The sequence below is a fragment of the Saimiri boliviensis genome, chromosome 20 (assembly GCF_048565385.1).
Source record: "Saimiri boliviensis isolate mSaiBol1 chromosome 20, mSaiBol1.pri, whole genome shotgun sequence".
Taxonomy (NCBI): domain Eukaryota; kingdom Metazoa; phylum Chordata; class Mammalia; order Primates; family Cebidae; genus Saimiri; species Saimiri boliviensis.
This window is the reverse complement of record NC_133468.1, coordinates 28309576-28325529: the sequence shown is the minus strand read 5'-3', so window position 1 is coordinate 28325529 and position 15954 is coordinate 28309576.

The window sequence follows — 15954 nt, the reverse complement described above, 5'->3', positions numbered from 1 at the left end:
ATTGCACTCCAGCTTGGGTGACAGAGCGAAACACTGTCTCAAAAAAAAAAAAAAAAAAAAAAAAAGGACTGGCTTCCATGGCTCACACCTGTAATCCCAGCACTTTGAGAGGCTGAGGTGGGCGGATCATGAGGTCAAGAGTTCAAGACCAACCTAGCCAGCATGGTGAAACCCCATCTCTACTGAAATACAAAAAATTAGCTGGGCATGGTGGCGCACGCCTGTAGTCCCAGTTACTCCGGAGACTGAGACAGGGGAATTGCTTGAACCCAGGAGGCAGAGGTTGCAATGAGCCGAGATAGTGCCAACACACGCCAGCCTAGGCAATCGAGTGAGCCTCCATCTAAAAAAAAAAAAAAAAAAAAATTAGTATCTTCCTTCTTTTCAGTGTACACTAAAAAAATTAGCATCTTCCTCCCTTGCTGTGATTATTTCACATTGCATGCCCATATCAAAAGATCTCATATACCTCATAAATATATATACCATGTACCCACAAAAATTAAAAAACAGTGTCTTCCAAGCTTCATGAAGACATTGCTTGTGTAAAATCAGAATGGGATGGTGGGAAAAAGAGAAATCAGAGAGCAAGAAAATACTTGGAAATTAAACATAATGGCCCAAAAGAAAAAGTACAGAAGGTAAAGTTTGTCTCTTAAAATAGCAAAAAAGTGGAAGAGGCAGAAATAATGATACAGAGGATTAATACAAGAATCTCCACACTCAGTTAATAGGAATTCAATAAGGAGGGAGAAATAGAACATATTTGTCGCTGAGGCTGGAGTGCAGTGGCACAATCACAGCTCACTGCAGCCTCGACCTCCCAGGCTCAAGTGATCGTCCTGCATCAGTCTCCTGAGTAGCTGGGACTATGGGCATGTGCCACCAAGCATGGCTAATTTTTGTATCTTTTGTAGAGATGGAGTTTCATTCACTATGTTGCCCAGGCTGGTCTCAAACTTCTGGGTTCAAGCAATCCTCCCACCTCAGCCTCCCAAAGTGCTGGGATGACAGGCATGAGCCGTCGAGCCTGGCCAGGTCCATCCTAGTCTTAACTAATAATATCTGTAATTACCTTATTCCCAAATAAGGCCATATTCTGATACACTGAGATGGGAGTTAGGACTTTTGTCAATTTTTTTTCTTGTGTGTGTGAAGGTTGGGGGAGGCACAATTAACCTGTAACACAAGGAAAGAAACAGACCAAGAGACAAAACGAAACGCAGTCCTGATGTTGCTGTTTGGGCCTGTGGATCTAGCTGTGTCTGAAGTTAGCAAGAGCAATTCCAGACTTTTAAAGCTACTTAAAGACAACAGTTTTCCTTTTCTGGCTTAAGCTCATCTCAGCTGGGTTTCTATATTTGCAGCAGAAAGGATCCTCAATGGCAAAGCATTCTTCAGCGTGGAGCTTAAGTATCTGTTTCTCAGACAGGTCTTCTCTGTTCCCCTAATCTAATTTAGATTTCTCTGTTCTTTTTTCTTTTTTCGAGACCGCGTCTCTCTCTGTTGCCCAGACTGGAGTGCAGAGGTGTGATCACTGCTCACTGCAACCTCTACGTCCTGGATCCAAGTGCTTCTCCTGCCTCAGCTTCCCAAGTAGCTGGGATTACAGGCATCTACCACCATGTCTGGCTAATTTTTGTATTTTTAATAGAAGTAGTAGAGATGGGATTTCACCATGTTGGCCAGGCTGGTCTCGAACTCCTGACCTCAAGTGATCCGCCTGTCTCTGCCTCCCAAAGTGCTGAGTATTACAGGCGTGAGCCACCATGCCCATCCTTTTTTTTTGGACAGGGTCTTGCTCTGTCCTCCAGGCTGGAATGTAGTGATGTGATCTCGGCTCATTGCAGCCTCCACCTCCCAGAATAAGGTGATTTTCCTACCTTAGCCTCCTGTGTAGCTGGGACCACAGGTGTGCACTACTACATCCAGTTATTTTTATATTTTTTGTAGAGACAGGATTTTGCTATGGTTTCGACCTCCTGGGTTCAACAGATCCACTTGCCTCAGCCTCCCAATCCCTGTTCTGTTCTTTCATAGTCCCCTACGGGCTCTGACTTTTTATTTTTATTTCATTTATTTATTTATTTTTGAGACAGAGTTTTGCTCTTCTTGCCCAGGTTGGAGTGCAATGGCATGATCTTGGCTCACCACAGCCTCCGCCTCCCTGGTTCAAGTGATTCTCCTGCCTCAGCCTCCCGAGTAGCTGGGATTACAGGCATTTGCCACCATGCCCGGCTAATTTTTGTATTTTTAATAGAGATGGGGTTTCTCCATGTTGGTCAGGCTGGTCTCGAATTCCCGACCTCGGGTGATCTGCCCGCCTCAGCTTCCCAAAGCACTGGGATTACAGATGTGAGCCACGGCGCCTGGCCAGGCTCTGACTTTTATAGTTCTTATCTTTTGTTATTATATTATGTGTATTATTGGTTGGATGTTTCCTCCAAGAGACAGTGTAATCCAACAAGGAAGGTTTTTTGTTCTCTCTCCCCATGGACCAGCACAGTGCCTAGTAAAAAAATAATTATCTGCATAACTAACATGTTTGAGTGAATGGGTCATTGACTGGATAAAGGTGCAGTCTAGACCTAGAGACATCAGGTTTGAGGTGGTCCCCAGCTAGACACTTCATTGCGGAGTTGCAGCGCCTCAGTCCGCCCCAACCTTTTTTTTTTTTTTTTTTTTTTTTTTTTTTTTGAAATGGAGTCTTGCTCTGTCGCCCAATCTGAAGTGCAGTGGCGTGATCTCGGCTCACTGCAACCTCTACCACCTAGGTTCAAGCGATTCTCCTGGCTCAGCCTCCCGAGTAGCTGGGATTACAGGCGTGCACCACCACAATCGGGCTAATTTTTGTATTTTTAGTAGAGACGGGGTTTCACCATGTTGGCTAGGCTGGTCTCGAACTCCTGACCTCCGGTGATCCAACGGCCTCGGCCTCCCAAAGTGCTGGGATTATAGGTGTGTGCCACCGCCTATAGGAGAGGGGATGTGGAGGTTGGGGTGAAGGGAAGGGGGAGGGGACATGGAGGTGGGGAGGACGACGGGATATGGAAACGGAGAGGGGGAGGGGATGTGGAAGTTGGGGGGAGGGAGAGAGGTTCGGAGGTGGGGGATGAAGGGAGAGGGGACGTGGAGGTGGGAGTGAAGGGGTGGAGGAGGGCGAGGAGAGGTGAAGGTTGGGGGTGAAGGGGAGGAGGAGAGAGGAGATGATGTGAAGGGAAGTGGGGTGTGGAGGGGAATGGATGTAGGATTGGGGTGCGAAGCGAAGAGGGGAGGTGGTGCTGGTGACGTTAGCAGGGCGCGGCATGGCAATGTAGGCGTGGTTTTGGGGAGAAACCGGTGTACCGTGGGGAATCAAGAAGGGTAAAATGAGGGTGGCATGTACTGTGGGAGAGTGGCGGGGGTGCGGGGGTAAAGTGGGGATGTGGGCTGCTGTGGGGGAGGGGGTGTACCACGCGATGTGGGGGTCAGTGGGGGCGGGGCCCACGCAGTTCCCGCCCCAGTGTGGGCGGAGCCTCCTGTCCGGCCTTCCTCTCGGCAGCGTCGGGCCGGCTGTGTGCGCAGGCGCGCGTAGCCTCGTGGGGCTGTCCGTGGGGTTCACCTGCGCCGAAGTGCTGGGGCCGCAGGTAAGCATGGGGGCTGCGGAGCGGGTGCGGGGTGCGCGGGGTGGGTCCGGGCAGTCGCGGCTTCGGGCCCCTCGGACCGCCTTCCTCCCGGGGCCGTCCGCTCTGCTTCTAGGTAGGGGTTCTGCCCTCAGCAGGGGGCGCCAGGGCAGCATCCGGGTTCCCTCGACTGGATGCTGCGGCGCGCGGTCGGCCGGGCAGGTGCGGAGGGTGTGGGTCACGGCTGTCGCGCGCTGCCCTGGGCCCCTCCTCCGCGGTGCCTCGCGTGGGGCCTGTGCCAGGGCCCACTGGCTGCGGGCAGCTCGTGGGTTACCTGGCTCCCGCCTAGGGCCTGCGGGCGCTGCATCCCACGGTTTCTGAGACCCTTGCGCGCTCACAGGGGGACTTGGGCCTCGAGCAAGGTTCCCGCTAAAGTGAGTTGTCCCCTAGGCTCTGCTGGACAGAGCGGCTTCACCCCGGTGACAAGGAGGGGGCTCAGGGACAGGAATCTCAGCGGGAAGACAGTCCCTTCTCCTCCGAAGGGAGGCCCATCCACGCTTCAGAGAAGGGGCCAAGAGATGCTGAAGAGGAGCGTGTGGTCCAGAGGGGCCCAGGCTTAGAATCCTGAAAGACTCGGCAGAGGAAGGAAGCTGAGCAGAGGGTGATATAGCAGGGGCCAGACTGAGCAAGCAGTGCCCAGGCTGGTCTCAAGCTCCAGGCCTCAGGTGATCCTCCTGCCTTGGCCTCCCAGGGTGCTGGGGTTATGGGCATGAGCCACTTTGCTTGACCTACTCAATTCTGTGTTAAATGTTTCTGTTTGTGAAGTGGAACAAAAATTGTTAAAGCAATGGAAAACAGTGCAGATTTAAGCTCCGCTAAATCATATTGGAGTCAAAAAGGGATGCCGGGATGTTTCCTTCCTTTCCTTTTGCGGGATCAAGGTTACCCAGTGGGTGTGTGGGAGTTTTTAGGAGGATTAGGTGGTTGCAGAGCCTGCCAGATCGCTCATTCTGTTTTCTCCTCTTCCTCCAGGTGTGCTGTTTGAAGAACAGGTTTCCATGCTCTTAGCCGAGCATCAGAAAATGAACAAACCCCAGGTGAGTTTCTTTTTTAGATTCTTTTTCATCTTCCAGGCGATCTGCTGGACATTTTTAAAGCTACTTCCAGGTAAATGAAGAGTGAGAGGCAGCTGAGCACTCAGTAGTAGGCAGTGGTGGCTGCGGATCCCTGTGGTCATGTGATCCTACAGTCCTCAAAGGGGAGTGGCAGATTTGGTAGATTTGTCTTTTTTTTTTTTTTTTTTTTTTTTTTTTGAGACAGTCTTGCCCTGTTGCCCCAGCTGGAGTGCAGTGGTGTGATCTTGGCTCACTGCAACTTCTACCTCTGAAGTTCAACCAATTCTCATGCCTTGGTCTCCTGAGTAGCTGGGATTACAAATGCTCACCAACACACCCAGCTAATTTTTGTATTTTTTGTAGAGATGGTTTTGCCGTGTTGGCCAGGCTGGTTTTGAGCTCCTGACCTCAAATGATCCTTGTGCCTGGGCCTCCTAAAGTGCTGGGATTACAGTTGTGAACCACTATGCCCTGATTTGCCTTCTTTTTTTTTTGGAGACAGTGTTTCACTCTTGTTGCCCAGGCTGGAGTGCAGTGATGCGATCTCGGCTCACTGCCACCTCCCCTTCCAGTTTCAAGTGATTCTCTTGTCTCAGCCTCCCAAGTAGCTGGGATTACAGGCGCCCGCCACCATGCCCAGCTTCTTTTTGTGTTTTTAGTAGAGATGGGGTTTCACCATGTTGGCCAGGCTGGTATTGAACTCCTGACCTTGTGATCCTCCTGCCTCAGCCTCCCAAAGTGCTGAGATTACAGGTGTGAGCCCCCACGCCCGGCCTCATTTGTCTTTTATTTTCCTAATCTGCACGTCATTTTCACTGGCCACGAGAAGAAACAAACTAGTTACTCCTGGGACAGAAAGAGTTCCTGGAGTCTGAAAAAATGTCTTTGAATGTCTTCATGGAGGGAAGAATCTTTCAGTGAACCTCCCTGTTGCCTGTAGTTCTTTGTTGGAAGTGGAGCGTAGAACTCAGGTTTTATTAGGAGACCAGAGCAATATGGGCCTAGTAGAGAGCTTTTGGAACATGTTTTGGAATACATGTATTGATCTAAGGACAAAACCTAGAAGCATTTGGAGAAATGAAAGAAACAGACTGCCTTTGAAATAACTTTTCCTTACACTTAATAGATGGGACAGCAGATGATTCAAAATCATATATATATATATATATATATATATATATATATACATATATATATATATTTTTTTTTTTTTGAGATGGAGTCTCACTCTATCACCCAGCCTGGAGTGCAGTGGCATGATTGTGGCTTGCTGCAACCTCTGCCTTCCTTGTTCCAGTGTTTCTCCTGCCCCAGCCGCCCTGGTAGCTGGGATTACAGGTGTCTGCCAACATGCCTGGCCAAATCACCTGGTTTCACCATGTTGGCCAGGCTGGTCTTGAACTCCTGGCCTCAGGATCTGCCTATCTCGGCCTCCCAAAGTGTGCTGGAATTATAGGTGAGCCACTGTGCTTGACCAAAGTCATATTCTTTTTTTTTTTTTGAGATGGAGTCTTGCTCTGTCACCAGGCACTCCAGTGCAGTGGCATGATCTTGGCTCACTGTCTCTGGGATTCAAGCAATTCCCCTGCCTCAGTCTCCCAAGTAGCTGGGACTAGAGGTATGTGCCACTAAACCCAGCTAATTTTTTGTATTTTAGTAGAGGTGGGGTTTCACCATGTTGGTCAGGATGGTCTCAATCTCCTGACCTCGTGATCAATCTGTCTCGGCCTCCTGAAGTGCTGGGATTACAGGTGTGAAATTCAAAGTCATATGCTTTGGTAAATGTTTCTGCACTATCCATTCTCTTTTTTTGCTTGTGGTAAAATATATATAACATCAAATTTGTCATTTTAACCCTTAACTGTACAATTCAGTGGCCTTAATTATATTCACAGTCATGCAACCATCACCATGTCTATGTCCAAAAGTTTTTCATCAATCTAAACAAAAATTGTGTCTCCATTAAGCAATAACTGCCCATTTCTCCCTCCCTTCAACCTCTGGTAACCTTTAATGTACTTTCTGCCTCCGTGAAGTTCCCTATTCTAGGTATTTTATGTAAGTGCCAACATGAAATATCTGTCCGTTTGTATCTAGCTTATTTCACTGAACGTGACGTTTTCAGGGTTCACTCATGCTGTGGCATGGGTCGGAGCTGTATTCCTTTTTGTGGCTGAATAATATTCCATTGTATAGATAGACCACTTTTTCTTTACCTCTTCATTTGCAGATGGACATTTAGGCTGTTTCCACCTTTTCACTGGTGTAAATAATGCTGCTGTGAGCACTGGGGTATAGGCATCTGTTTATTCATTCACATTTTAGTCTACTTTGTGTGATCTTGCCATTCCCCACCACCTCCCCAGTATGTCCTGATAAAGCCTAACCGCAGCCTCCTTGCAGTTCAGTCCGGTGCATGTTTTTCCGACCTGGCCTTCCTAGAACATTCTGCTGCATTGGCATTGAACCGCTTTCCCCTTCTAGAAAGGCCCCCCTCTCTGATGTCTTGTGACATGCTTCTTGTGGCTTTATTCCTGCTGCTCAGATTTCTTTGTCTTCTTCACTGTGTCTTCCTCCTGCTCATTCTCATGGCTTATGTTCAAATGTCCATCCTTCACTCCCTCATCTTTTTACTCTGCCAGTCTTTCCTGAGCATTTCATGCCTTCTGTAGTGGTAATGTTAAGGACAGGAGGCAGGGAAATTCTGGGCAGAAGAGGGCGGGTCCCTGGTGAGGGCCCCACTCTCAAGTTGAAAAGCCTGGTACTGTGGTCCAAAGTGAGAACTTACATCCTTGTTTTCCTGCTTGAATGCTGCCTCTTCAAGAATCACCCATGGCCAGCCCGCCTCCGATCCCATGCCCATAAAAACTCCAGGTTTTGTCTGTACAAGCCCTTTGTATTTCCATATACATTTTAGGGCCAGGCATGGTGGCTCATGCCTGTAATTCCAGCACTTTGAAAGGCAGAGGCGGGCAGATCACCTGAGGTCAGGAGTTCAAGACTAGTCTGGCCTACATGGTGAAATCCCATCTCTACTAAAAATACAAAAATTAGCCAGGTGTGGTGGCAGGCACCTGTAATCCCAGTTACTTGGGAGAGTAAGATAGGAGAGTCGCTTGAATCCACGAGGCGGAGGCTGCAGTGAGCAGAGATTGTGCCACTGTACTCCATCCTGAGCAAAAAGAGTGAAACTCTGTCTCAAAAAATAAAAATAAAAATAAATTAAAAATTAAAATCAGCTTATGTATATCTACAAAGAAGAGTTTGGGATTATGGTTGGAATTGAACCTGTAGATCAGCCGGGGGAGAATGGACCTTGGACCTCTTAACAATATTCATTCTTTAAATTCATGAACACGGTATATTTCTACATCTACTTAAGTCTTTAACTTATTTCAGGATTGTTTTGTAGTTTACAAGGTACAGGTCTCTCACATCTCTCGAATGTATCCCTATGTGTTTCCTTTTTTTGGATACTCTTGTAAATGGTATTGAATTTCAATTTATGATTGTTCATTGCTAGTATGTAAAAACACAAAATTCTGTATGTTGATACTATATCCCACAACCTTGTTATACTCACTAGTTCTAGTAGCTTTTTTGGGGGTTCTGCAAGATTTTACATGGACAATTCTATCATATCATTTACAAATAGTTTTACTCTTTTCTAATCGGTATGACTTTCTGTTGTTTTATTGCATCAACTAAAACTGTCCATACAATGTTGAATGGAACTAAGATGGAACATCTTTGCTTTTCTTATTTTAATTTTAAGGGAACAGCACTAAGTCTTTCACCATTACTGTGATGGCAGCTGTTGGTTTTTCATAGGTGCTTTTTATTAGGTTGAGAGAATTCCCTTTTATTCTTAAAGTACTGAAAGTTCTTTTTTTTTTAAATCAGGAATCAGTTAGGTTGTGTAAAATCCTTTTCTGCGTCTATTGATAAAATGGTATGGTTTTCCTTATCTGTTTGTTAGCATCATATAAATTATATTTGATTTTTAAATATTAGTTTTCACTTGGCACACAGTTGTTCTAATATTATCTTACCCATCTTGTGTCTGTGAAATTTCTAGTGATGTCATCTCTCATCCCTGATGCTGATAATTTATTGGTGCTTCCTCCTCCCCTTCTCTGCCTCTCATCAGTGTAGCTAGAGGTTTGAAACATTTATTGATATGTTTTTAGAAAACTTTTATGTATTATTGATTTTTGTTTTTCTGTTCTCTATTTTATTGTTTTCTGTTCTCACTTTTATTACTTTTTTCTGACTACTTAGGTGTAGTTTTCTAAAAAGGTAGAAGACGAGGTCATTGATTTTATTTTATTATTATTATTATTTTGAGGTGAGGTCTTACTCTGTTATGCAGGCTGGAGTACAATGGCCTGGTCCTGGCTCACTGCAACCTCTACCTCCCAGTTTCAAGTGATTCTCCTGTCTTAGCCTCCTGAGTAGCTGAGATTACAGTTGCCCACCACCACACTCAGCTAATTTTTCTGTTTTTAGTATAGATGGGGTTTCGCCATGTTGGGCAGGCTGGTTTTGAACTCCTCACTTCAGATGATCCACCTGCCTTGGCCTCCCAAAGTGCTGGGATTACAGGTGTGAGCCACCATGCCCTGCCTGCTTTCAAATTTTAAAGAAAATGTAGTTTAAGGGGCATGAGTTGAAAAAGGTGTGTATGTGTTGGTGAGGGGTAGACTTTCTGGAGGATAACTGAGTTTTTTGTAGCGCCAAAGCTGAAAAGCAAGCTAATTGAGTGTAAGAATCTTTGTCAGCCTTGTGACTTGTGTTTGGGAATGAATATTTTAGAAGATATTTATTGTGAATTTTTGAAAGGACACCTTGAACTAATATAAATCTTATTTTATCTGTTGACACATAGATTGTGGCCTTTATCTATGTAGTAGGTATTGATCATCTGTTTTCTCTTACATCTAAGCCATCCTGTGATATTTCCCTGTAACATCCAGGTCTCTTGACACTCCATCTCCTGCTCATGATTTCTGTTGGGTTGACCTCATTTTCTAGTTTCTCTGCCATGCATTGTCCTTAGTTAACTGTTCCCTATGTTTAATAATTTCAGCTTTTCAGTTTTGAGCATCATCTTTTTTAAATAGCAAATATATGTGTGTTCCTTGCCAATTTTCCCCTCCCTTTTCCACTATAGCAGGTGGTTTTTATTATTATTTTTTTTGAACCAAGGTGAAATATATATTTGGGATTTCATCCTAGGAGCCTGGGCCTGAAAATAGAGAATCCATGATATAATCACACTTACATAGGAAATGTGTTAACATTTTTAAAGTATATTTAATTTTTCTCATTTCTGGAAGTGCAGAAATTAAGAGACCTGATAAAGGGAAGCCAGGAAAATTGAGATAAACATTTGTGGTACACTTCACTCCTTAGCAACAACACACACGGCTTAAGAAGAGAGAACATATTTTTGAAAAACTAATCTGGGTGCAAACCAGGTTTTTTCAAGAAAAGTGGCCTGTCAGTATGACTCATGTGGAATGAGTTTGAATATGTTTCAGAATCAAGTATTAGTGACAAAAATTATTCTAGTAATAACTCTGATGAAATTAATATATGTGAGAAGTTACCTTTTGATAATAGTCAAGAAAACACTCATACTGGAAAGAAATCTGTTGAATATAACCAAAGTGGGGAGTCACCAAGTCATAGTGAGGACCTTATTGAGGAACAGGAAATTCAGACTTTGAGACACCTTTCGAAGATAATGAACATGCAAATGTCTTCCTTGAGAAGGCAGCCACCATTACACAAGAGACAACTCAAACAGGAGAGAAACCCCGTGATTAAAGGAGCATGGGGAAAATGTCAGTGCCACGTCAACTCCCAAAGTTCATCAAGAACCTCCACACAAGGAAGAATCACTCTGAAGTTAATGAATGTAAGAAGTCAACCTTCTTCAAACATCAGAAAGTTAATACAGGGTTGAAAACCCATGGAGCTAATGAAAATGAGAATTTCAGTCACAACTCACATTTCACTCTACCTCAGAACTCACACAGCAGAGAAAACTTTTGAATATAGTTATTGCAAGAAATATTTTTGCCAGGAGTCCCACCTCACTCAACATCAGAGGACATGCACAAGAGAGAAACCATGTGAAAGTAATAAATATGGGAAAACCTTCCAGAAATTAACAACTTAATGACTCTCAGATAACACATCCATAAGAGATACCCCATGAATGTGGTAAAACCCTGGTGAAGTCAGCCCTCTCTAATCACCAGATAATTCAGTCAAAAAAAGAAGCTTTATGTATGTAGTGACTGTCAGAAACCTTTTTGTCATAGCTCAGTCCTAAGAGTCCATCAGAGAATTCACACAGGGGAGAAACCCTGTCAGTGTAATGGGAAACCCTATGCAAAATCAAACTTTGGTCATCATCAGAGAACTTACACAGGGGAGAAACCATATGAATATAGAAAATCCTTCTGTGTGAAGCCAAACCTCACTGAACATCAGAAAATGCACATGGGGGAGAAACCTTTCACATGTACTGAATGTGGGAGAACTTTCTTTTAGAAGTCACAATTTGCTGATCATTAGAGCATACACACAGGAGAGAAACCCTGCAAATGTAGTAAATGTGGAAAATACTTCTACTATAAGTCAAACCTAAATGTGCATCAGGGAAAGCACACAGAAGAGAAACCCTATAAATATACTGAGTGTGAGAAATCCTGCTATAAATCAGTGCATCAGGAAACTCTCACAGGTAAGAAACCCTAAGTGTAATGAATGTGCAAAACCCTTTTGTGTGAAGTCAAATCTCACTAAACATCAGAAATTTCACACCAGGGAGAAGCCATATGAATGCAGTGAAGGTGGAACATCTTCTTCTATGAATTCAATCCTCATTGTACATCAGAGAACTCACACGGGGGAGAAACTATATGGATGCAATGGATGTGAGAAGTCGTCCTAAAACAGGGATCCTCTCACTAAACATAAGAGAACTCACACAGGGGAGAGACCACATAAATCTAATGAATGTAGGCAGTCCTTCCAACCGTAGTTATACACCAGAGAACTCACACTGCAAAGAAACCTTACAAATGTGATGAATGTGAAAAATCCTATCTGAAGTCACATTTTTTTTTTTTTTTTAATTTTTTTGAGATGGAGTCTCACTCTGTCACCCAGGCTGGAGTGCAGTGGTGTGATCTCAGCTCACTGCAACCTCCCCCTCCTGGGTTCAAGTGATTCTTGTGCCTCAGCCTTCCAAGTAGCTGGGGTTACAGGTGCCTGCCACCACACCCAGCTAATTTTTGTATTTGTAGTAGAGATGAGGTTTCTCCATGTTGACCAGCCTGGTCTCAAACTACTGTCCTGAAGTAATCAGTCTGCTTTGGCCTCCCAAAGTGCTGGTATTGCAGGAATGAACTACTGCACGTAGCCTGAAGTAACATCTTAATATTCATCAGATAAATCACACAGGAAACAGACCCCATGTATGTAATGAATGTAGGAAAGCCATTTCTATGAAGTCAAACCTCACTGATCATCAGATAACACATTGAGAAGAGAAACCTATGAATGTACTGAATGTCAGAAAACTTTTTGCCATAAATCAACCCTAATGGTGTATCAGATAACTCATACGAGGAAAAGCCCCATACATGTAATGAATGTGGAAAATTATTCTGTATGAAGTCAGCCCTCAGTCAGCATTAGAGAATACATACACGGGAGAAACCCTATGAATGTAAAGAATGTGGGAAAACCTACCAGAGGTCACACCTTACTAAACGTCATCAAAGACACCAGGTGAGAAACCTCATGAATGTAAGGGTTGTGGAAAAACCTTCCAGAAGTCACACCCTACTAAACATCATCGAAAATACACCAGGCAAGAACTCCTATGAATGTAAGCAATGTGGAAAAACCTTCCAGAGGTTACACCTCATTGAACATCAGAGGACACACACTGGGGAGAAACCCCATGAATGTAATAAATGTGGAAATCCAGCTACATATCACCCTTAACCATTCACTAGAGAACTCACATAGAAGACAAGCCCTATAAATGTAGCAAATGTGACACATATTTCTGTATGAAATTACACCTTATTGTGCTCCTACCAGGAAGAACCCTATTGAGTGTAATGAATGCAGGAAAATATTTTATGTTTTATGTGAAGTCAGACCTCATCAACCATCAGAGAACTCACACAGGGGAGAAGCCATATGAATGCAATATATTTGGGAAATCCTTCTATATGAAGTCATCCCCTACACAAGAGTGATACTCTGAATTGTAACAAATGTGGAAAATCCTCATGTGTCAAGTCAATTTGTTTTTCAAGCCAGAATTCATGGTAGAAACCTTATGAATGTAAATAATGTGGAGGTCTCCTTCTGTGTAAATTAAATCCGTAGTTGGCATCAGAAAACACAAGATATAGGGACTGGAGGCCTCTCCACAAATGAAATGGATATGGGACCATTTTATGTTAGCTTAGAAAATACTGGCAGGGCAAGTGGCTCACGCCTGTAATCCCAGCACTTTGGGAGGCCAGGGCAGGTGGATCACCTGAGGACAGGAGTTTGAGACCAGCTTAGACAATATGGTGAAATCCTGTCTCTAAAAATACAAAAATTAGCCGGGCATGGTGGTGGGTGCCCATAATCCCAGTTTCTTGGGAGGCTGAGGTTGGAGAATTGCTTGAACCCGGAAGGTGGAGGTTGTAGTGGGCCAAGATCATGTGATTGTACTCCAGCGTGGGCGATGAGAGAAAACTCGATCTCAAAAAAAAAAAAAAAAAAAGAAAAAGAAAAAAGAAAAGGAAAAAAGAGAAAATACAGAAAACTAAAATAAGGAGAGAACATTGTATATATTTGTATCCACCAACAAATCAAATACAGCATGTTTCACACAAATCACTGGGAAAAACCAATGTGGCAGAAATATAAAAGTATTTACAAAGTCCCAGCATATTTGCATATCAGGTGATTGATACTGGTGTAAAACTATGTTTTCTATGCATGAAGGCTTTCAGGAAAAAAAATATAAGCAGAGAATTAATACTGAGGGGACTGGGAGCATCTATCAGTTTAGGAGATAGAGATACTTTTTTCTCTACAGTAATTTCATACTGTACCAAATTTTTCAGGTACCAAATTTAGAAATGTAATATACATCTGATGCTAATGACATTCATTGTTGGAATATGAAAGCTTTTGAAAAACAGAACTTGCACCAGCAAGCTGACAGCATGAGATATTTGAGTAGTTGAGTTAAGATGGCCATGTTTGATTTACATAGTGGAACTCCACAGAGTTGTCAGCAGGAGGTATCTCTCCACAGCTTAAGAACTGCTATAATAGATTTACCACATGAAATGTCTCAAGTGTTTCTTTGTTTTTTTTTTTTTTTTTTGAGACAGTCTTACTCTGTTGCCCAGGCTGGAGTGCAATGGCACGATTTTGGTTCACTGCAATCTCTGCCTACCAGTTTCAAGTGATCCTCCTGCCTCGGCCTCCCGAGTAACTGGGATTACAGGCACCTGCCACCATGCCTGGCTAATTTTTGTATTTTTAGTAGAGACAGGGTTTCCCCATGTTGGCCAGGCTAGTCTCAAACTCTTGATTTTAGGTGATCTGCCTGCGTTGGCCTCCCAAGGGAGGGATTACAGGCATGAGCCACTGTGACCAGCCTCTTTGTATCTTAATAGTGTAGTATACTTGATATGTGCCATGTATGAGAAATTTGAAGTACACAGTATGTTAGTGAGAATGCAGAGTACAGAAAACTATATGGCTTGCTGCCTTTTGTGTTTGAGGAGAAGAAATAATAGGTATTTGTGCAGATCTTTTATATGTATTTCTATATTACATATATTTTTATATATATAGTTTTTAAGTTTTTGTCAAGATGGGGCTTGCTATGTTGCCAGTCTGGTCTCGAACTCCTGGGCTCAAGCGATCTTCCTGCTTCAGTCTTCCATAGTGCTGAGATTACAGGCATGAGCCACTGTGCCCAGCCAAAATATTTTATATAATAGATATATAGTTTGCAAATAAACATAAACTACAAACTACAAACCTGAAAAAAAAGTTACAAACTGAAAAATGAATACCTATTCATAGATAGGTAGGAGTGAATAGGGTGTAGGAGCTAAAGGTAGAGACAAGGCTTCTTCACATATACCTTTTTATGAAGTTTTGGCTTTTGGATAAATAGGAGTAATTTACTTACTCAAAGATAAATAAAAGCACATTCTGAAATTGAAAGCAAAGAAGAAATCAACCTAAGTTTATATCAAATGGGTAACTTCACTGAGTAGAAAAACTCATTCTTTCAAGAAACTTTTGAATGCAGTAATATGACTACATCTTTAGTGGTATTTTTTTCTTTTTTAGGACAAAAAGAACTTAAAAAGATGACATATGTCACTCATTAATTCCATGTTAGTAATATTGGTGTTATTTCCAATCTATTTTGTGGGAATAGATTCAAATAGTTGTAGGATAGAGCAAAAATAAACTGTTAAAGTTACTGGGAACCAAAATTTCCAGTTTAAGAGATGATGATAACTAATCAAAGTAGTTACATAAAACTCCCCACAATGGCCGGGCACGGTGGCTCAAGCCTGTAATCCCAGCACTTTGGGAGGCTGAGGCGGGTGGATCACGAGGTCAAGAGATCGAGACCATCCTGGTCAACATGGTGAAACCCCGTCTCTACTAAAAATACAAAAAACTAGCTGGGCGTGGTGGCGCGTGCCTGTAATCCCAGCTACTTAGGAGGCTGAGGCAGGAGAATTGCCTGAGCCCAGGAGGTGGAGGTTGCGGTGAGCCGAGATCGCGCCATTGCACTCCAGCCTGGGTAACAAGAGCGAAACTCCGTCTCAAAAAAAAAAAAAAAAAAAAACTCCCCACAATGATAGATATATATTGAAAATATCGGCTGGGCATGGTGGCTCATGCCTGTAATCCCAGCACTTTGGGAGGCTAAGGTGGGCGGATCACAAGGTCAGGAGATTGAGACCATCCTGGCTAACATGGTGATACCCTGTCTTTACAAAAAATACAAGAAATTAGCCAGGTGTGGTGGCAGGAGCCTGTAGTCCCAGCTACTCGGGAGGCTGAGGCAGGAGAATCATTTGAATCCAGGAGGCAGAGGTTGCAATGAGCTATCATGCCACTGCACTCCAGCCTGGGTGACAGAATGAGACTGTCTTAAAAAAAAAAAA